Below are 22,126 nucleotides of genomic sequence, written 5' to 3'. Positions count from 1 at the left end.
GGTTAGAACTTAATGTTAGGGTTAGAACTTAGGGTTAGGGTTGGGGTTAGGGTTAGAACTTAATGTTAGGGTTAGAACTTAGGGGTAGGGCTGGTATTGGGGTTAGAACTTAATGTTAGGGTTAGAACGTAGGGTTAGAACTTAATGTTAGAGTTAGCAATAAAGGGTAGGGTTGGGGTTAGAACTTAATGTTAGGGTTAGAACTTAATGTTAGGGTTAGAAATTAGGGGTAGGGTTGGGGTTAGAACTTAATTTTAGGGCTAGAACTTAGTGTTGGGGTTAGGGTTAGAACCTAATGTTAGGGGTAGGGCTGGGGTTGGGGTTAGAACTTAATGTTAGGGTTAGAACTTAGGGATAGGGTTAGAGTTGGGGTTAGGATTAGAACTTAATGTTAGGGGTAGGGCTGGTATTGGGGTTAGAACTTAATGTTAGGGTTAGAACGTAGGGTTAGAACTTAATGTTAGAGTTAGCAATTAAGGGTAGGGTTGGGGTTAGAACTTAATGTTAGGGTTAGAAGTTAGGGTTGGAGTTAGGGTTAGAACTTAATGTTAGGGTTAGAAATTAGGGGTAGTGTTGGGGTTAGAACTTAATGTTAGGGCTAGAACTTAGGGTTGGGGTTAGGGTTAGAACCTAATGTTAGGGGTAGGGCTGGGGTTGGGGTTAGAACTTAATGTTAGGGTTAGAACTTAGGGATAGGGTTGGGGTTAGGGTTAGAACTTAATGTTAGGGTTAGAACTTAGGGGTAGGGCTGGTATTGGGGTTAGAACTTAATGTTAGGGTTAGAACGTAGGGTTAGAACTTAATGTTAGAGTTAGCAATAAAGGGTAGGGTTGGGGTTAGAACTTAATGTTAGGGTTCGGAGTTAGGGTTAGAACTTAATGTTAGGGTTAGAAATTAGGGGTAGTGTTGGGGTTAGAACTTAATGTTAGGGCTAGAACTTAGGGTTGGGGTTAGGGTTAGAACCTAATGTTAGGGGTAGGGCTGGGGTTGGGGTTAGAACTTAATGTTAGGGTTAGAACTTAGGGATAGGGTTAGGGTTGGGGTTAGGGTTAGAACTTAATGTTAGGGTTAGAAATTAGGGGTAGTGTTGGGGTTAGAACTTAATGTTAGGGCTAGAACTTAGGGTTGGGGTTAGGGTTAGAACCTAATGTTAGGGGTAGGGTTGGGGTTAGAACTTAATGTTAGGGTTAGAACTTAGGGATAGGGTTAGGGTTGGGGTTAGGGTTAGAACTTAATGTTAGGGTTAGAACTTAGGGGTAGGGCTGGTATTGAGGTTAGAACTTAATGTTAGGGTTAGAACGTAGGGTTAGAACTTAATGTTAGAGTTAGCAATAAAGGGTAGGGTTGGGGTTAGAACTTAATGTTAGGGTTCGGAGTTAGGGTTAGAACTTAATGTTAGGGTTAGAAATTAGGGGTAGGGTTGGGGTTAGAACTTAATGTTAGGGTTAGAACTTAGGGTTGGGGTTAGGGTTAGAATTTAGGGGTGGGGTTAGGGTTAGAACTTAATGTTAGGGCTAGAACTTAGGGGTAGAGTTGGGGTTAGGGTTAGAACCTGTTAGGGTTAGAACTTAGGGGTAGGGCTGGGGTTGAGGTTAGAACTTAATGTTAGGGTTAGATTTTAGGGTTAGAACTTAGGCGTAGGGTTCGGATTAGGGTTTCCCCTTGAAGAACAAGGGTAGGACTCATAAATTGGAATAGGGACCCCAGAGGTCAGTGGTCAAGAAGCGTGGCTGACCCACCCCCACCAAAGTGTTCATTCCCCGACTTAGTTGGGGTAGGCGGAACAAGTCGGGGAATGAAGAGTATGTAATGTAGTAATTGCGGTAAGTATTTGATATTCAATTTTCAGTTTTTTCTGACAGACTCCGTGCCAGCCTACCACTGGAAACTAACTAGCTAACCAGGGTGGGATAATGCAGAAATAAAATAGGGTTAACTATGGCCTCCGGGGCTAACGAGATAACTATTTTCCCAAAATTAAGAGTTGTCAAAAATGACGGATCTTTGCGATTAATGAGAAATAAAGGTTTGTATGGATGACCACGTTGTCACCTTGAATATTGACTTCATTGAGTCTCTACAGACGGCTACCCGGGAGGTTGAGACACTTCTTGTGGAGTGCGCCGTTATTCCTTCCGAAAGGGCCAACCTCCCCCATCCTTATATGAGAGCGAGATCATTTTCACAATCCAAGAAGCAATCACTCGGCTCGAAGCTCTGGCTCCCCTTGCGTGAACCCCTGGGAACCACAAACACTGTAGGTCTCACAGGGGTGAGTAGATGCATAGCTTCATAGTGTAGAAAATGTCCTTCATGAAAGTCAAATCTTACTGAGCATCAGATATGCTACACATGAGAAAAAGCTGTATTCCTGCCCTGAGTGCGGAATAACTTTACCCACAAAAATCAGAACTTGTAATAATCTCACACAGGTGAGAAGCCGTATTTCTGCTCTGAGTGTGGGAGATGTTTTTCACAGAAGTCCTATCTTCTCAAACATCAGAGAACCCACACAACCCTCAAGGTGAATTTGTGTCCTGGACATTCGAAAAGGCTTTCCTCGTCTGACTCCTCAACGTGTGAGTTTATTCATCGAGTTAATCTGTCTGAATCGATACAAGGGATAAATAGAACACCAGGTCCTGTAAGCCCTATATGTCACTGGAGATAAAGTTTATGGTCTCGTAGTTGAGTCAGAACAAGTCCAATTTTAACAAACACTGTAGGTCTCACACGGTCACTTTCACAATCCAAGAAGCAATCACTCTGCTCGAAGCTCTGGCCCCCTTGCGTGAACCCTTGGGAACCATAAACAAACGTTGTAGGTCTCACAGGGGTGAGTAGATGCATAGGTTCATAGTGTAGAAAATGCCCTTCATGAAAGTCCAGTCTTACTGAACATCAGATATGCTACACATGGGAAAAGCAGTATTCCTGCCCAGAGTGCGGAATAACTTTATCTACAAAAATCAGAACTTGTCAAACGTCAATAATCTCACACAGGTGAGAAGCCGTATTTCTGCCCTGAGTGTAGGAGATTTTTTTCACAGAAGTCCTATCTTCTCAAACATCAGAGAACCCACACAACCCTCAAGGTGAATTAGTGTCTGGACATTCGAAAAGGCTTTCCTCGTCTGACTCCTCAACGTGTGAGTTTATTCCTCAAGTTAAACTCTCTGAATCGATGCAAGGGATAAATAGAACACCAGGTCCTGTAAGCCCTATATCTCACTGGAGATAAAGTTTATGGTCTCGTAGTTGAATCGGAACAAGTCCAATTTTAACAAACACTGTAGGTCACACACGATCACTTTCACAATCCAAGAAGCAATCACTCTGATCGAACCTCTGGCCCCCCTGCATGAAACCCTGGGAACCATAAACAAACATTGTAGGTCTCACAGGGGTAAGAAGCCGTATTTCTGCCCTGAGTGTGGGAGATGTTTTTCACAGAAGTCCTATCTTCTCAAACATCAGAGAACCCACACACCCCTCGAGGTGTATTAATGTCCTGAACATTTGAAAAGGCTTTCGTCGTCTGACTCCTCAACATGTGAGTTTATTCATCGAGTTAAACCGTCTGAATCGATGCAAGGGATAAATAGAAGACCAGGTCCTATTAGCCCTATATGTCGTTGGAGATAAACTTTATGGTCTCATAGTTGAGTCAGAACAAGTACAATTTTAATAAACACTGGGTATCTCACACAGATGAGTAGATGCATAGCTTCATAGTGTAGAGATTGCCCTTCATGAAAGTCCAATCTTACTGAACATCAGATATGCAACAAATGGGAAAAGCTGTATTCCTGCCCTGTGTGCGGGAAATGTCTCATCTTCTCAAACATCAGATAACCCACAACACACTCAAGGTGTTTTAGTGTCTTGAACATTCAAAAGGCTTTCCTCATCTGACTTCCTCAACATGTGAGTTTATTCATCGAGTTAAACTGTCTGAATCAATGCAAGGGATATATCGTATAAGCCAGGGGTGCCCAACCAGGGGCCACATATGGCCCGCAGAGCCCTCTGATGTGACCCACAACCTCTTGCTCCTGCTCTGGGATGGCTGATTGGCAAGCCCAGATCGCCGATCCGTCATCCTAGAGCATCAGTGTTGTGAAAGAAGCTGGCGGTAGAGAAAGCAAGCAGCTGCGGAGCTGATGCTTCTGGTATAGCGCCTGCTCCTGTCACAGGAGGAGTGATATCAAATATGGGCATATCTCTTCTGCAGTGGGTACTGGGCTGCTTTCAAACTGATCCACAGCTGCACCACCTACCTCCCAATCCCATCCGCTAAAAAAACCCAGAAGGGGATCCACCCCCTTCCGTTTGGGTGGATCAGATCGAAGGGCCCATAGTGTAGAGTGGGCTGTGTCCGTGTCTGCTCTCTATATGCAGAGTGGACACAGACCTATCATCTGCCCGCTCCACTGATTGTGGCCCGCCACTGGTTACCAAGTCACTTAAGTGGCCCTCGCTCTTCAAAAGGTTGGGCACCCCTGGTATAAGCCTTAAGTCGCTGGAGATAACGTTTATTGTCTTGCAGTTGAGTCAGAACAAGGACCATTTTAACAAACTTTGTAGATCTCACATAGATGAGTAGATGCACACTGTAGCTTCTTAGTGTAGAAAATGCCCTTCATGAAAGTCCAATCTTACTGAGCATCAGATATGCTACACATGGGAAAAGCTGTATTCTTGCCCTGAGTGCGGGAAAACTTTATCCACAAAAAAATCAGAACTTGTCAAACATCAATACTCTCACACAGAGGAGAAGCAGTTTGCCTGCCCTGAGTGTGGGACATGTTTTTCACAGAAGTCCCATCTACTGAAACATCAGAGAACCCACACCACCCTAGGTGTATTGGCGTCCTGAGTGCGGTAAATGTTTTTTTTTACTGAAGTCCTATCTTTTTAACCACTTCCCGACCAGCGCACGACGATGTACGTCGACAGAATGGCACGGGCAGGCATATTGGCGTACATGTACGTCCAATATTCGTTGCCGCCGTGCCGTCGGAAGCGCCGCCGGCGGCGCGCTCCCGCGCTGGTCGGGACCCCCGTGAGTCCGGTCGCGGGACCCGCGGACTCGATCGCCGCTGGCATCCCCGCGATCGTCTCACGGAGCGGCCGAATGGAGGAAATGCTGTATAAACAAAATTTTCCCATTCTGCCTAGCAACTAGTGACGCTGATCTCTGCTCCATGTGATTGGAGCAGAGATCAGTGTACACTAAATGACAGCCCAACCCCCCCACAGTTAGTAACACACCCCTAGGAACACTTAACCCCTACACTGCCACCCACTGGTTAACCCTTTCACTGCCAGTGTCATTTACACAGGAATCACTGCATTTATATAGCAGTGATTACTGTATAAATGACAATGGTCCCAAAAATGTGTCAAAAATGTCCGATGGGTCCCCCACAATGTCGCAGTCACAATAAAAATCGCAGATCGCCGCCATTACTAGTAAAAAAAAAAATAATAAAAAATTATTAATAAAAATGCTATAAAACGATCCCTATTTTGTAAACGCTATAACTTTTGTGCAAACCAATCAATAATCGCTTATTGCGATTTTTTTTACCAAAAATATGTAGAAGAATACGTATCGGCCTAAACTGAGGGAAAAAAATGTTTTTTTATATATTTTTGGGGGATATTTATTATTACAAAAAGTAAAAAATAATGCGTTTTTTTCAAAATTATCGCTCTATTTTTGTTTATAGCGCAAAAAATAAAAACCGCAGGGGTGATCAAATACCACCAAAAGAAAGCTCTATTTGTGGGAAAAAAAGGACGTTAATTTTGTTTGGGAGCCACGTCGCACGACCGCGCAATTGACAGTTAAAGCGACGCAGTGCCGAATCGCAAAAAGTGGTCTGGTCTTTGACCAGCAAATTGGTCCGGTCTGAAAGTGGTTAAACATCAGAGAACCCACAACCCTTGAGTTGAATTAGTGTCCTGAGTGTGGGAAATGTCTTCTATATGAATCATATTTTGCCGTACATCAGGGGTCTCACACTGGGAAGAAGCTGCCAGAAGCCATGAATTAGACTGAGACAGAAGTACAGTTAAATCACACTTGTTTAATAATAATAATAAAAAGGTAAACAGAGTAAACGTAGTCAAAACATAGCTAGAGTTCAGGAACTGGAACGGATAGTCAGACAAGCCAAAATGTCCGGGAGCCAGAGAGGAGCGTAGTAGAACAGCAAGCAGGATCTGGAGCCAGAATGAATGTCAGCCAAGCAAGTCTTTAAAAGGAACACAGGAGAGCGTCTCTAGAGATGTGACCAAGGCGAAGGCAGAGATCATCTGGGCTGGATGGCTTAAGTGGGCAGGACTAACGCGCAGGATATCATCAACAGGTGAGTCACTGTGGTGAGATAGGAGCTGGCAATTAGCCGACAGCTGAGCGGCCAGCTTTGAGAAGGAAGGGCTGAGCCCAACCCTGACATTACCCCCTCCCCAGTGACCCCTCAGAGGACCATCAGGATTGAGGGGAAACCATCTATGGAAATCACGGAGGAGGACAGGGGCATGTATGTCTGAGGATGAGACCCAAGAGCGTTCCTCCGCACTGTACCATTTCCAATGCACCAGGTACTGTATGCGCCCACTGAACCTACGGGAATCAACAATGGACTGTACTTCATGGTTCTCAACCTGTACAGGGTGAGGACGTGGCACTGAGGTGGTAAAGTGGTTGCAGACCAAAGGTTTTAATAAGGAGACATGAAATACATTTGAGATGTGCATATTCGAAGGAAGGTCTAATGCGTAAGCCACTGGGTTAATCCTGCGTAGAATACGGAAAGGCCCAATAAACCGAGGTTCAAACTTCAGAGAGGGGACAGGAAGTTGGAGGTTGCGAGATGACAGCCAAACCCTGTCCGCAGCCTGGTAGGAAGGTGCAGGCAGGCGTGGTGTCTGTACCTATCATTAGCATGTCGCAAAGCCTCCTGGTTCTTGTGCCCAAGTGGAGCGAAGACAACCGGTGATGCTCCTCTAACGCAGGAATACTCTGCAGAACAAACGAGTCAGGCAACATGGAGATTGGAAACCATAGTTCGCCATAAACAGGGCCATTTAAATGTTAGAGACAAGGAAAGACATAATAATTAGACCAGCAGATAAGGGAGGTGGGGTGGTAATTTTAGATCATAGATATATATATCATATTATATCATTTTATGAATCACAATTAGAAGAAATGTTGGCTGATAAAGAGACTTATGTACGATTAAACAAAGATCCAACCCTGCTATATTACCGGAATTTAGAAAAGTTGATATCATTGGGAGTAAAAAAGAGGGTGTTGAATAATAAGGAGTCTAGATTTCTGGTACCTAGTTATTGTAGAGTGCCTACAATCTATACATTACCCAAGGTGCATAAAAATCCAATCACACCCCCTGCCAGACCGATTGTAAATTGTATTGAATCTGTGACTTCGAGATTGGGACAATATTTGGATACGTTTTTACAAACCAGTGTCCAAAATACAAAAGCGTACCTTAAGGACACAAAAAACCTGTTATGCCGCGTACACACGACAGGACTTAAGTCCGGCAGACTTTCGACGGAGTTCTGACGGACTTTCCGAATGAACGGACTTGGCCACACACATTCACACCAAAGTCCGACGGATTCGAACGTGATGACGTATGACTGGACTAGAATAAGGAAGTTCAAAGCCAGTAGCCAATAGCTGCCCTAGCGTCGGTTTTAGTCCGTCAGACTAGCATACACACGAGCGGATTTCTGGGTCCGGCAGAGTTCTGGCGGAAAAATTTGAAGCATGTTCCATTTCTAAAGTCTGTCGGATTTTTGCAAATCAAAAGTCCGCTGCAGCCCCACACACGATCGAATAGTCCGCCGGAATCGTTCCGTCTGACCTTTGATGTCGAAAAGTCCGCTCGTGTGTACGGGGCTTTACAATTAATAAGTCAGATTAAATTAACAGAAGGAGCAGAAATACATCTAGTGACAGCTGACGTATCGTCGCTGTATAGTATTATCCAGCACGATGACGCTATGCTAGCCCTTAATTGGGCTTTAAGCCAAAGGGATGACATCCCCCATGATCAGAAAGTGTTTTTAGGCCACGCCCTTGATTTTTGTTTGTTCCAAAATTATTTCTGGTATAACCAGAATTTTTACTCTCAAAAAAGAGGCGTTGCTATGGGGGCTAAGTTTGACCCCAGCATAGCAAATTTGTTTATGTCCGAGTGGGAGGACAGGATCGTTTTTGCACAACAACAACAACATGAAACATCATTAGTATTTTATAAAAGATTCATTGATGACCTCCTGTTCATTTGGGAAGGTTCAGAGAGCTCCCTACATGAATTTATGATCTTTTTAAATAATAATAAATATAACATCTGTTTAGATTACGAATATAGTAAAGAGAAAATACATTATTTGGATGTTGATATAATTAAACAAGGTACAGATCTGATCACCAAAGCATATTTTAAACCTACAGATAGGAATAGCTATCTACCTCTGAATAGTGGACATCACCCATTGTGGTTAAAAAATATCCCTAAGGGGCAGATTATGCGTATTCGTCGTAACTGTACCCTAGACAGTGATTTTTTTTTTCCCCAGTCTGATATTATTAACCACTTCCCACCCGGCCAATGCATATATACGGCCGGGTGGGAGCCGTCTACTCCTGATAGGACGTTCAGGAACGTCCTTCAGGAGTAGCGGGATCGCGCGCGCCCGCGCAGCGGCGCGATCCCGATGTGCTCGTGTCACCCGGACACGGCACATCTCAGATCGGCAGGAGGGCTCTGTGATTGGCCCTCCTGATCACATGACGGCCGTGTCCAATCACGGCCGTCATGTGATGTAAACAAACAGCCGGTTGCTAGGCAATCGGCTCTCCTCTCCTCACACGGAAGTCACCGCTGAGGAGAGGAGAGCAGAACGCTGCAGCCGGCTGATGATCAGTGAGTATGGGCTGCTTTTTACAGCTTTTTACTCACTGATCATCAGTGTAGTGTAAACACACAACACACCACACAGTACACACACAGTCCCCACATATGTCCCCAAAACACACATGTCCCCAAAACATACATGTCCCCAAATAATAAAAACACATGTCCCTAATAATAAAAACATGTCCCCCACATATGTCCCACTAAAATCACATGTCCCAATGATTATCTGCACACATATGTATGTGATCACCTGCACACATATGTACATGATCATTTGCGTACATATGTCCGTGATCACACAAACCAATTATTATACACTTAACGGAATTTTTTTTACCAAAAACATGTAGCAGAATACATTTTGGCTTAAATTTATGACAAAATTTGATTTTATTGGATTTCTTTTCAAATAGAAAAAAGAAAATATTGTTTTTTTTCCAAATTTCCGCTATTTTTGCGCTTATATCGCAAAAAAAAAAAAAAACGGAGTCGTGAATAAATAACACCAAAATAAAGCTCTATTTGTGCGAACAAAATGATAACAATTTCATTTGGGTACAGTGTAGCATGACCGCGCAATTGTCACTGAAAGCGATAGAGCGCTGAAAGCTGAAAATTGGGCTGGGAAGGAAGGGGGTGAAAGTGCCCGGTATTGTAGTGGTTAAGAACAGATTTGTAGAAAAGGGATATAGTGAAAAAGATCTTGACAAAGTAGTATCTCAGATAGTAAAAATTCCTCGAGATAAATGTCTGGAAGACAAATCGAGAGGAAATGTTCCCAACCAAGAATGGGGGTTTATTTCAGATTTTCACGCTCAGTGTAAGGAAGTGGAGACCATACTAAATCGTCACTGGCACATATTGTGCTTAGATAGAGTACTGGGACAAGCTCTCCCGCCTCGTCCCCCATTTATATACAGAAAAGCCCCTAATTTCGGAGATCAAGTGGTAAAAAAGGTATTAAACCCACCTACAAAATTGGAAACTTTTTGGGATAGATGTGGGTTCTTTTCATGTAGGAGGTGTCAACCTTGTATGAAATGTAATCATCCGATTAGAGGCCTAGTGGAGTTCATATCCACAGGCAATAATAGAAAATATGAAATTAAAAAATGTATTACTTGTAGTTCTACACATGTGGTACATGTATTACAGTGCCCATGTGGCCTTATGTATGTGGGAAGGACAAAGAGGACTTTGAGGAAGCGCATATCTGAACATATGTACAACATAGAAATTGGATACAGTGACCACAGTGTATCTCTTCATTTTAAGAAACATCACAATAGAGACCCCTCTTTACTAAAATTTTGGGGGGTTCGACAGAGTGTACCCAAACTGGCGTGGATCAAATATGGTTCGGGAAATTTCTAAAAAAGAATCTCAATGGATATACCAAATGAACACTTTGACGCCCAACGGTTTGAACGTCGAATTAGATTAGATTTTTAGTATAATAATTAAATATTTTTAGGTAGATCCATAAATAAACACTTTAGGCAGATCCATAAAAAATAGTGGCAGATAAATATTTAAAACAATGGCGTTAATTTTCCCCCCAATAAATATAATAATATACCGGGGCTCTAGTGTAGACATATTTGAGTATATAGATGGGGAGTATTTGTTTGTATATATATATATATATTATCAGAATTTTTTATGTGACATTTTTATATAATTTCACAATTCTACACTTTTTTAATATATTGAACTAAGTATATAGTCGCTTATATATAAATATATAGGCAGGAATTAATGTTTCTTTGATGCAGCTTCCCCATTGGGGTTTAGCATAATAAGATTACCGGCTATTTGAATAATAATGTATCCTTCTGTCTTTTAAACTATTGAGGGAGATTGTTTCAATATATGAAGAGTGCTAAATTCATTCTCTCTTCATTTATCTTCCGCTTATGTAACTTTTATTATATATTTTTTTAGATATATATATTTTTTTATATTTTAGCAGGTTACGATAGATAAAGTGAATATACAGCCACTTTGGATTTTATACTATTTTAGAATATTTAATTTGAGATACACCGGCCGGGTATAGGCATTTGAGATAAATGTATAATTGCTACAGTCTCCGCTTATTTAGTAATCTTATTTAAGATGAGCCTTGAACACCTGAATTCGATTTAGTTTCATGTGGTGTTTATTATAGACCCCGGGGAGAAATGGACTAATAGAAGAAAGGTTTGACACCTAAGGTGTAACCTATCACAACAAGTCTGATTACCAATCTAAATTCTCCATGTACGATTGCGATCGGGTAGTGTATAGTCCAGCTCTAAGAAAGATGAACGAGGTCTTGGCGGCAGTCAGCGGGGGGGGGGGAGGCTAAGCACCGGCCTCGGGCGATAGAGTAAGATGTATGTCCCATCTAGTGATGGTGACAGTGTCAGATCGCCACCAAATAGTTAAAACCTCTTAGCGCAAGTTAAGTACGGCGTGAAGTTGAATATTGTTAAGCTCTAGTCCAGCTCTGAGAAAGATGAACGGGGGCTTGACGGTAGTCAGCGGGGGGGGGGGGGAGGCTAAGCACCGGCCTCGGGCGATAGAGTAAGATGTATGATTCATCTAGTGCCGGCGACAGTGTCAGGTCGCCACTAAATAGTTAAAACCTCTTAGCGCAAGTAAAGTACGGCGTGAAGTTGAATATTGTTAAGCTTCACGCTGCATCCCATATAAAGACTTCACTAAGGTTACTATGTGCCTTAGTATTGGTTATACAGGTGTCTTGGGGGAATAAACATTTCCTCTACTCAGAACACAGGTGTAGTGTATATATAGGAAGGGAATATGTGTCAACGTAAAGGTTGGCTCAGATTTCATATACATATATTGCTTAGAAATGACTATCTTTGCTACACGCTGAATATTTCCTGTGTGCAATATTTTAATCCTATACAATGGGCAGCATGAGCGGGATGTTTCCAAGCATGCGATCTGAGATCGGTGTATCGTTAAATGAGTGAGGGTATAGGGTGAGGGTAAATTGCTTAGATTGTTTTAATTATAACAAATGACAATTAGATTCTTTGAGTATAGCCTGTGAGGTCCTGTGCCTGTCAGCTAGTGAGAGAGCTGTATGTGCAGGAGAGATGTGTTGAAAAAAATCTACGAAGGGTTAACAATATAGGCCCTATATACGTATAAAAAAGTGACGGGACCCTCAGATGATGTCAATACGACGAAACGCGTCAGGGTGGATTCTACAACACGAGTAGAGTGGAATTGACAGGAGGAAAGACAGACATCCAGCCAAAACCGTGAGCCATTAATGGTTACCATTTAGGAGCTGTGAAGGATAGGATTGTCTCTCACCCTGGTCGATTGAATGAACCATTCATTTAGAATGAATCAATGTCTTTAAAGCTTTTATGTTTGTGAGTGCAATCTATTTGGGATTTTGTTTTTAATCAAATACATTTTGCATATAACGGAATTACGCTATGTGTGCTTTGTAATATTGCCCTTTTCCGAGATTCCGCACACCTGTGGCCAACGATGTTGATGGAACCCAGCATTTGGAGCCAGCAAAAGTTTATTTGTAAAGGCCTGTGAAACCAGCGGGGTCTGGTAAGAGCAACATCAAAGGGGGATCTGTTTATCTCCACATTTCTCTCAGTGTGGTTTTCGTGTATAAATGTGCACGTGTGGAGGTGTATTCCTGGTGGAAGGACCACATAATTGACGAATATTGAAGCGGAATCACAAGTCGGATATATGTGTCATTTTTATAAAATGAGTGCACACTAAGGACTTACAGAGGACTATTTGTAGGATTTGATATAGAGGATTGCACCCGACTATTATAGCTAATGTAGTGCTATGCGCTGTTTTCTATTGGTGGATTAATTTATCTATTGATATATTTATTCATTGTGTAGATTGTTTGTATGTATTCGTATGGATTTAATACCCCTTTTAAAAACAGCTGCTAATTAGAAATAGATTATAAAATTCCACAGCCCCCAGGTACAAACACGCATATTGAGTGTAAGCGCCTGGAATTGTTCAGTTAACGGGGCGGAAGTTACCTGTAACAAAAGGGTTCATAAACAGGGACAATCGGTAAGCAGAATTCAAGGCACTATTGTGAGAAAACTCCGTCCACGGTAAGAGGTCTGAACAGTTGTTATGATGGTCAGAAATATAGCAATGTAGGAATTGCTCCAAAGACTGATTGGCTCGTTCTGCGGCCCCATTAGACCGCGGTTGATACGCAGAGGAGAGAGCAAGCTGAATTCCCAACTGTGCACAATAGGCTCGCCAGAACCGGGACACAAACTGACTACCCCTGTCCAAGACAATCCCCTTGGGTAGCCCAAATAAGCGAAAGATCTCCCGAGCAAAAATGGAAGCCAGTTCCTTAGAAGTGGGCAACTTCTTAAGTGGAATACGATGGGACATTTTTGAGAACCGGTCAACCACCATAAGGATAACTGTGTTGCCCTGGGAGTTGGGTAACTCCACAATGAAATACATAGACAGGTGGGTCCAGGGCCTCTCTCCATTGGGAATTGGTTGTAGGAGGCCCACTGGAAGGGGTCGTGGAGTCTTACTCTGAGCACACACGGAACAGGCAGCTACGAAGGCAGTTACATTAGCACGTAGACTAGGCCACCAGAATTGTTGGGAAATGGCCCAAAAGGTTTGATTCTTCCCAGGGTGGCCAGCAGCCTTGGGAGAATGGTAAGTCTGGAGCATGGCAGTACAAAGACTCTCTGGGACAAAGCAGCGGTCACAAGGTTTCTCAGGAGGAGCATGGACCTGAGCGGCAAGAATTTTGTCACCCAAGGGAGAAGTGAGACTGGTGCAAACCCTAGCCAGAATACGTACGATCAGGAGGAATCACAGGGACCGGAACTGACCACCATCTTGGAAGTGGAGGAAAATTGTTGTGACAAAGCGTGAGCCCTTCCATTCTTAGTACCGGGTAAGAATGAGACAATGTAATTGAAACTAGACAAGAAAAGAGCCCATCGCGCCCTTCTGGGAGAGAGGCGTTTAGCCTCCGGCAAGAATGTGAAATTCTTATGGTCAGTAAGAATAAGAACGGGCACAGTGCTACCTTCAAGGAGATGTCTCCACTCTTTCAGGGCTAAAATGATCGCCAACAGCTCCCTGTCACCAATCTCATAATTGCACTCCGCAGGTGACAATTTCTTGGAGAAGTAGCCAACAGGATGCATAGCGCTCTCAGAGGTAGAATGTTGAGACAGAAGGGTGCCAACTCCAGTCTCAGAAGCATCAACCTCAAGGATCAAAGGTAAAGTAGGATCAGGATGTGCCAACACAGGAGCAGAAACAGGCAGCCTTGAGAGTCTCAATGGCCTTAATGGACTCCGGAGATCATCTCTGTGGGTTACCGTCCTTTCTGGCCATATCAGTCAGGGGCTTGACTAGAGACGAGAAGTTACAAATAAACGTCTGATAATAGTTGGCAAAGCCAAGAAAACGCTGCAGAGGATGTAAACCCACGGGTCGGGGCCACTGTAGGACTGCTGAAAGTTTCTCTGGGTCCATCGAAAAACCAGCAGTAGAAATGACATAGCCCAGGAATGTAACCTGTTCACAATGGAACTCGCACTTCTCCAGTTTACAAAAGAGATTGTTCTCTCTTAGTTTCTGAAGCACACGACAGACATCTGTGTGGTGGCTCTCCAGGGACTTGGAAACATGATCAGCTTCTCCAGCTCAGTGGGTATATCTCGGGCTGCTATCTCATCCTTGATGGAATCCGAGAGACCATGAGAAAAAGCAGCCACGAGGGCCTCATTGTACCAAGCAACATCTGCTGCCAGAGTACAGAATTCAATGGCGTAGTCGGCAACAGTTCTCGCACTCTGATGGACATGAGGCACTTGGCAGCAGAAGCGAAGTATGCGGCAACGTCAAATACCCTTTTAAAAGAAGACACAAACTCTGGGTAACTCAAGACAACAGGTTTTTGCATCTCCCATAGAGGGTTAGCCCAGGCCAAGGCTCTCTCAGAAAGCAAAATTATCACGAAACCTACTTTGCTTCTGTCTGTGGGAAATGCCTGGGGCAGCATCTCAAAATGGCCACAAGATGGTGAGGCTCTGCAGTTTAGTTGGCACAGGAACTAGTACAGCCATGCTAAGAATGTTGGAACTTGTATGCTACAGACAGGACTTCTTCATTCAGATAAGCTGGAAGAGAACTAAAGTTCCAATGGAAGGAAAGGAATAGAAAGCCTGAGAACCTGAACGGAGGAGAGGAGAATACAGAGAGAGAGGCAGGATGCGTAGGAGGGTGGAGGCTGATTCAGGAGACCACAGGCCGGTGTCCGATCATATACTGTCCCCCATCGGATAGTGTCCGATGTGTACTGCGCATGCGCAGTACACAGCAGACACAGATTCCGAAAATACCCAAAGATGAACGGCGCCTGCGCCGTGAGTCCAGGTTCTAGCCCCACCATCCAAGTGGACACAGAGTTGGAATATAAAAGAGCCGAGCGCAGCATGGCCGAGCCCGAAGCGTGGCGAGCAAAGCGAGGCCGAGCCCGAAGCGTGGCGAGCGAAGCAAGGCCGAGCCCGAAGCGTGGAGAGCGAAGCGTGGCGAGCGAAGCGAGGCCGAGCCCGAAGCGTAGCTCGCCCGCGAAGGGCCCTCTAATTTTCCCAACCCTATGTCCACTTGGATGGTGGGGCTACCACCTCCACTCACGGCCCAGGCGCCGTTCATCTTTCGGAGATTTTCCGAAGCTTCTTCTGCTCCGTACTGCGCATGCGCAGTACGGGGCGGACACTATATGATGGCAGGACACTATCTGCCAGAACACCGGAACAGATTAGGCCAGAGAGTGGAGAAGGGGATTTCCAGATCGCTAATTATACTGAGAGGCAGCATAGTCGATCCTGCAGGCAGACAGATCGGTCATCGCCATCAGCGTCGTAATGATATCACATACTGGCCACATGAAAAGCCGTGTTTGGCAGCCATGCTGTTCAAGAATCATAGGTCGACCATGATGGTTTTGTAAAACAGTTACACATTGCAGCAGAAAATACCTAGGAATGTACCCCCATAGCCTTTGAATTTTAGTTCACATTTCAAAGGACCAGTTATCTCTACTGAGGTCAGAGATCTGTCAGAGTCTGCTAGCAATCATCTCCTACAGCTTATCAATTTCTGGAGGGGATTGAAAGTGACCTGTCATAAAACTATAACAGTGTCCTTAAATTCTGTCACCCATGGTTTGTAGGGCAATCAAATCCATTAGGAATACATAGAATGCAATAAAATGTCTACTAAGAACTAATGGGGATCATAACAAGCAGCCACGCTATAGGCGACCTCTCCGAGGCCTCTGCCCAATTTAACACAATCCACACACAATTCATAAAACCAGACAGGACCAGGACACATTACAATTAAGTATACATTTGAATGGGGAATATATTACCTAACAAATCAAGGTCATAGGTGACTAAGCTAGAGCATACAGAAGGGTGAAAGGCCCATCTGATATACTCTGTGTTTGGTAATTGGTCAGATGGCTTCTGTCAACACGCCTTTGCTTCCAGAGAAAAGGTAAATGCCAGGACAGTTTGACAAAATTCATTCAGAAGGAGAGCCACGTCTAAATTCTGAGTCCTGCAGGACAATGTGTGGTCCTGAATCTTCCAGGAGGAGACTGGACTGAAGGGCAGATGTTAACCACCTGAATTATTGATGAATTGAAAAATGAGCATTCTGGACTTAAGAGGTGGCCCAGAGTCATCCCGTACTATGGTACTGACTGAATGGAAGAAAGGGGCTCCTCCCCTACTACAAAGGCCAGAACATCTACCTGATGCAATCAGTTGTTGGGCAACTCCAGATGCAAGCCCAGAGAGTTCCAGAAGAGGTATGCCAGACCCTAAAGAGTCTACTTTGGCTGCTACCGCTGGGGTGATACCTGCCACCAGCCTGGCTAAACTAGGAAGGTTCATAGAGATCATGCTGAAAAACTCTACTTCAGTCACCAGTTATAACTATTGAAGACTCCCCCCGGAGAGGGCGACTTCAACACTTGGATTGATCAGGCTATACAGTCCATAGAAGAGTGGGAGGTGCCAATGCTGTAAAGAGGCAGAGCATGGTGGAGGGTTTGCGGACCTCTGCTTCTGACATTGTGCAAAACCTGAAGGGAGACAAGCCAGGATGCACAGCCCACAAATGTCTCAAAGCCTTATGAGAATTGTTCGGCAGGGTGAAGAATTGCACTCAACTGACCTGATTGTTTGAACATATGTACCAACGTGACGGTAAAACGTTGTCCGACTACGCCAAGAGGCTGGACCAGATTCTCCATTAGGTTCTAGTGCAAGGAGGAGTAAAAGTGGAAGATGCTAGCAATGCCCTTTGGGCACAAGTGCAGAAAGGGGCTCAACCCTTTGCCCCTTATTGTGCCAAAGCTCATGGTCAACTATCCTCACAGTCCTGTGATGCATTCAAAACTTCTAAAGACTATACTAGAGGAAGAGGGCCTGATAGCTGCCCAGGCTCAGAAGGCTGAAATGTGGAAAGGAACTATGGCATGAGCCTCCTCCTTTTTTTTTACCCAGACTACATATGCAGAAGAAGGGATCTCTGAAGCCCAGGCTATGGTTCCAGTAGATGCTATAGTACAGACCTTGTCCCAGTTGGCTCAAGCTGAAGCCATGATTCAACAGTCCTTTTGTGAGGTTCAAAAGATGGTAGGGCAAGTCATGGAAGCCCACGTTGCCATTTTGAAGGTTATGTCGGAAATGGGACAGACAGTAACCACACCATAGGGTGCCCACGTGTCCCGGATTGCCCGGGACATTCCCGCAATTAGCAGGTCTGTCCCGGGTACCTTCATTCCGGGACAATACAGTGTCCCGGAATGAAACTGATGCAGCCGTTTGTGATTTTCCATTGACTGCTGAATGTTAATGATGTCATTCGGCCGGGCCAGCCCAGTGGTGTACCATGGCGGTGGGCAGCCCAAGTGACTTCTTCTAGGCTCCAGCCCATATAATCACCATACACCTCCAATGAGGCAGACACTCCTCAGCACCCAGGTTTCCTCCCCGCTCAGGGACTCCAGTGGTCCAGCCTGCCCTGGCTGTCCCCCATGATTCCTCAGGTGTGGGCCACAGGCAGCCCATGTGTGTGAGGGGGAGGGGCGGTGCGGTGCGGTGCGGTGCGGTGCGGTGCTCGATGCAGACGAGCGTATGGCGGCTGCTGGGGGAGATCCCGGCCTGCGGGGGATACAGAGGAGCGACTGGGGGGATAGCAGACATCTATGGATGATCTTCATGGAATCCTGGCCTGGAGTGGTGAGTGAAATCCACTGATCTACCTTATATTTGTGTGGGGGAGTAGCCAGTAGTGTGAGTAGTGCAGTAAGGAGTGTAGTGGTCAGGGGGGGTCAGGTAGCTAGGTGCAGGAGACAGGGAAGTCAGTGTAGTGGGCAGGTGGGTCATGGTAGAGGTCAGGCAGGTTATAGTGGTCAGGCAGGTCATTTTAGGGGTCAGGTAGGTCAGTATAGTGGGCAGGTATGCCATTTTAGCGGTCAGGTAGGTCAGTATAGTGGGCAGGTATGCCATTTTAGGGGGCAGGTAGGTCAGTATAGTGGGCAGGTAGGTCAGTATAGTGGACAGGTAGGTCAGCGTAGGGGTCAGTGTAGTGGGCAGGTAGGTCAGTGTAGGGGTCAGTGTAGTGGTGGGCACGTAGGTCGGTGTAGGGGTCAGTGTAGTGGACAGGTAGGTCGGTGTAGGGGTCAGTGTAGTGGACAGGTAGGTCAGTGTAGGAATCAGGTAGGCACTTGGATCAAGGGACTTACCCAGCAGCTCCACTTCTCAAGAGACACAGAGTTGGGAAACCAAACATACGCAGACCTCTAGTACACAGACCTCTAGTACACCGACCTCTAGTACACCGACCTCTAGTACACCGACCTCTAGTACGCAGACCTCTAGTACGCAGACCTCTAGTACACAGACCTCTAGTACACCGACCTCTAGTACGCAGACCTCTAGTACACAGACCTCTAGTACACAGACCTCTAGTACACCGACCTCTAGTACACAGACCTCTAGTACACCGACCTCTAGTACACCGACCTCTAGTACACAGACCTCTAGTACACAGACCTCTAGTACACAGACCTCTAGTACACAGACCTCTAGTACACCGACCTCTAGTACACAGACCTCTAGTACACAGACCTCTAGTACACCGACCTCTAGTACACAGACCTCTAGTACACCGACCTCTAGTACGCAGACCTCTAGTACACAGACCTCTAGTACACAGACCTCTAGTACACAGACCTCTAGTACACAGACCTCTAGTACACTGACCTCTAGTACACAGACTTCTAGTACACCGACCTCTAGTACACAGACCTCTAGTACACCGACCTCTAGTACGCAGACCTCTAGTACACAGACCTCTAGTACACAGACCTCTAGTACACAGACCTCTAGTACACAGACCTCTAGTACACTGACCTCTAGTACACCGACCTCTAGTACACAGACCTCTAGTACACCGACCTCTAGTACACAGACCTCTCCTAGTAATTGTTCCTTAGAACCAACTCACCCTCCAACTTCTTTGCCTGGCTTTTGGACACAGGGAGCTGATACACACCGCTCTGTAAAATCTAGAAAAGGTCTCTGAAAGAAGCAAACAACTCGATCAGAAAAAGCTTAGATAAGAAGTTCAAATTCTCGTCCAGATAGACGTCCAGATGAGCTGGTAGGTCCCTCATCTGTATTCTCCATTCAAGTGGAGGGAGTGTAAACCAAAGCTTTGTTGGACACAGGAGCACAGGTGACTCTACTGTACAGAGACCTTTATGACAATAATTTGAGGGACATACCTCTGCAGAAACTAGAAGAGTTAGAAATCTGGGGAATCGGAACTCAGAAGTGCCCGTATGATGGCTACATACCTGTTCATCAGACCTTCGGCCCATTCCTCGCTGGGAGACCGAAAACCTTTGACACCCTTGCAGTAGTTTGCTGGAGTAAAAAAGTGCTCTCTGCTAATCAGGACCAACGCCAACCTAGTCCGCAAGCTGCTCACCTCATTAACTGAACAGAATGTAGTGCCTATTGAAAGCATCCATCAGCAGTGGGTCATCAGGGAGCTGAGGGCCCCTGAATAGGAAGTAGGGAGAGTTTGGAAGAGTGAGCCTGAAGAGAAGGTACTCCAGCTACAACAGAAGGGCATAAACAGAAGAAAATATGCCTTCTGGATTGGCCCAGTCAGAGTCCTGACCTCAACTCAATTGAGATGCTGTGGCATGACCTCAAGAAAGCAATTCACACCAGACATGCCAAGAATATTGCTGAACTGAAACAGTTCTGTAAAGAGGAATGGTCAAGAAGTACCCCTGACCGTTGTGCACGTCTGATCTGCAACTACCGGAAACTTTTTTTTTTTACGTTATTGCTGCCAAAGGAGGTTCAACCAGTTATTAACCACTTGCCGCCCGCCCTATAGGCAATTGACGGTGGCAAAGGGGTTGCATAATCCTGATCGGACGTCATATGACGTGATCAGAATTATGAGCCGCTGCGCGCCCCCATGGCGGCGATCTTTGTTGTCTGACACCCGGCAACTACGATCTCGGTAAAGAGTCTCCGATGGAGACTCTTTACCATGTGATCAGCCGTGTCCAATCACGGCTGATCACAGTGTAAATAGGAAGAGCCGGTGATCGGCTTTTCCTCACTCGTCTGTCAGACGCAATTAGAGGAGAGCCGATCGGCTGCTCCTCTGACAGGGGGGTCTGTGCTGATCGATTATCAGCACAGCCCCCCGAGGATGCCCACACTTGACCACAAGGGACACCACCAGACCACCAGGGATGCCCAGCAAAAGGCAATCCTCCCTAGACCACCAGGGATGCCAGTCAGTGCCACAATGGATGCCAATCAGTGCCCATAATGGATGCCAATCAGTGCCCACAATGGGCATCACTGATTGGCATGCATTATTGTTTGGCACTGATTGGCATCCATTAGTACAGTATAACATAATACAATGCCACCTATGAGTGCCCACCTGTGCCGCCTATCAGTGCCCATCCGTGCCACCTATCAGTGCCCACCCATGCCCATATGTGCCACCTATCCATGCCCATCTGTGCCGCCTATCCATGCCCATCTGTGCCGCCAATCCGTGCCAGCTATCAGTGCCAATTTCTGCCACCTATCAGTGCCCATCCATGTCGCCCATCAGTGCCGCCTATCAGTGCCACCTATCAGTGCCACATATCAGTGTCTAGAGGCGATTCAGTTCGCATTGTGCGCTATACAAGTGTTTCATTCATTCATTCAGTGTCCATAAATGCCACCTCATCAGTGCCACTTCATTGGTGCCACATCATTGGTGCCCATCAGTGCCGCCTTATCATTGCCCATCAGTGTAGCCCCATCAGTGCCCATCAGTGAAGGAGAAAACATACTTATTTACAAAGTTTTGAAACTGAAACAAAAAAAAACATTTTTTTTTCAAAATTTTCGGTATTTTTTTATTTGTACCGCAAAAAATAAAAACCGCAGAGGTGATCAAATACCACCAAAAGAAAGCTCTATTTGTGGGAAAAAAAATTCATTTGGGTACAGTGTAGCATGACCGCGCAATTGTCACTCAAAGTGCGACAGCGCTGAAAGCTCAAACTTGGTCTGGGCAGGAAGGTGTTTAAGTGCCCCCCGGTATTGAAGTGGTTAAATCCACGGGTTCACATACTTTTCCCACCTGCACTGTGAATGTTTACACGGTGTGTTCAATAAAAACATGGTAACATTTAATTCTTTGTGTGTTATTAGTTTAAGCAGACTGTGATTGTCTATTGTTGTGACTTATCAGATCACATTTTATGACCAATTTGTGCAGAGATCTATATCATTCCAAAAGGGTTCACATACTTTTTATTGCAACTGTAGTAGTTGAAAAAAAAAGACACAAGTCCATTAAGCCCAACCTATGTGTGTGATTATAGGTCAGTATTACATTGTATATCCCTGTATGCTGCGGTCGTTCAGGTGCTTATCTAATAGTTTCCTGAAACTATCGATGCCCCCCGCTGAGACCACCGCCTTCGTTTTACCATGGACGTCTACTTTAATGTTATGGCTGATCGGTGCACACAGTATATA

General features: G+C 45.1%; 2 protein-coding genes across 2 annotated transcripts in view; both read left to right on the top strand.

Annotated features, from left to right (window-relative positions):
* LOC143955464 (uncharacterized) overlaps window positions 1-22,126 on the top strand; it is a 209,211-nt gene that overhangs the window by 36,604 nt on the left and 150,481 nt on the right. The window lies entirely within an intron of this gene.
* LOC143956018 (uncharacterized) overlaps window positions 1-22,126 on the top strand; it is a 65,443-nt gene that overhangs the window by 14,457 nt on the left and 28,860 nt on the right. The window lies entirely within an intron of this gene.

Source organism: Lithobates pipiens, unplaced genomic scaffold (genome assembly GCF_037356315.1).
Source record: "Lithobates pipiens isolate NorthernLeopardFrog02 unplaced genomic scaffold, aLitPip1_a1.2 Scaffold_35, whole genome shotgun sequence".
Lineage (NCBI taxonomy): Eukaryota > Metazoa > Chordata > Amphibia > Anura > Ranidae > Lithobates > Lithobates pipiens.
This window is presented reverse-complemented; position numbering and strand designations above follow the sequence as displayed.